We start from the raw sequence: 1648 nt of genomic DNA, 5'->3' as shown, positions 1-1648 counted from the left end.
CCCCAAAAGGATCAATTACCTCAATATAAAACCTGAAGCTCTAAAGCTCCTAGAAGAAAACATAGGCAGCACCCTCCAAGATATAGATGTATAAGAAAGGACTCTCTAAATCAGACACCAGCTGTTCAGGCACTAAGGTCAACAATCAGTAAGTGGGAACTCATTAAATTAAAAAGTTCCTGTACAGAAAAAGAAACAACTAAGGAAGGGAAGAGGAAACTCATTGAGTAGGAGAAAATCTTTACCAGCTATACATCTGACAGAGGATTAATATCCAGAATATACAAAGAACTCAAAAAAGAAAAAAATAAGAAAATAAATGACCCAATTAAAAGATGGGTGATAGGCCTAAACAGAGAGTTCTCAAGAAAAGAAATAAAAATGGCTAAGGAGCACTCTAAATATTGCTAAACATACTTAGTAACTAGAGAAATGCAGATAAAAACCACTTTAAGATTCCATCTTACCCCGTCACGTTGGCAAAGATCAAGAGAACGAAAGACTCCAAAAATGCTGAAGAAGATGTGGAGAAAGAGGAATGCGCGTTCACTGCTGGTGGGAATGCAAACTCATGCACCACTATGTACTGTAGAGATACCTGTACATCCATGTTTGTTGCTGCTCTCTTCACTGTAGCTTGGAAATGGAAACAACCTAAATGTCCCTCAGCTGATGAATGGTTAATGAAAACATGGTACATCTACTCAATGGAGTTCTACTCTGCAGTAAGAAAAGATGAAATTTGCAGGCAAATGGATGGAGTTAGAGAGTGTTATACCAAATGAAGTAACTCAAACACAGTAAAGCAAGGAATGTGGATTGTAGCACCAATCCCTTATATGTGAGTTTATAAATTCTGATGTAACACCAGGATCCAGGTAAGGGAAAGGACACATGGAGGTAAAGGTCAAGGAACAACCTAAAAGTGGGATAGTAGGGTACAGATGTTACCTGAGGGAGGTGGAAAAAATGGGAGTAATCAGCAGGGAGGAGAGGAGGGAGGGACATGCAAGGGACCATGGTGTGGGGGAGGGAGGGAAGTCAGGAGAAGAAAGATGGCAGGAGTTAGGAGGTTTTGTGGGGAGGGTGGGGATAATGGGGGCACTGTGACTAGGGAGTGGGGAAGAGGAAAGCTGGATAGGAGAAAAACGGTGCATATGAGTGAATCTTGGGGAGACTAGGAAACCTAGAGGGAAAAGTGATGCCCTACAAACCCTATGAGAAACGCATGCAGAGTGTCTGAACATTAACGCATATGTATACCTGGGAGCTGCTTGGCAGGGAATGCAGTGCCAGACTGAAGAGACCTCCCTTAGAGTGACAAGCAGGTCATACAGCACTCATCAAAGAAGCTTCCTTTTGCAACAGATGGAGGCTGCTGGAGAGTTGCACATCTGGTCAAGCACAGAGAACATATGCTTGGAAGTTGCCCAGTGCTAGGTGACACATCTGCAGTTGAATCTCTACAACTAAGGCTCATGGAACATACCAGAATAAGGGGTAGAGAGAGGGCTAATGCACCCCCCAACTCTCACCAGTGAGGCTTCCATATACATCAGGGTGCAATGAACACAGAAGGCCACAACTGGCCAAGTTTGGAGAATAAGGGACTGTAGAGTGTAGGATGGGACTCCAGTATGGAACCTCA

Source organism: Nannospalax galili, unplaced genomic scaffold (genome assembly GCF_000622305.1).
Source record: "Nannospalax galili isolate Female #2095 unplaced genomic scaffold, S.galili_v1.0 scaffold87, whole genome shotgun sequence".
Lineage (NCBI taxonomy): Eukaryota > Metazoa > Chordata > Mammalia > Rodentia > Spalacidae > Nannospalax > Nannospalax galili.
Note: the sequence above shows the minus strand (reverse complement) of the source record.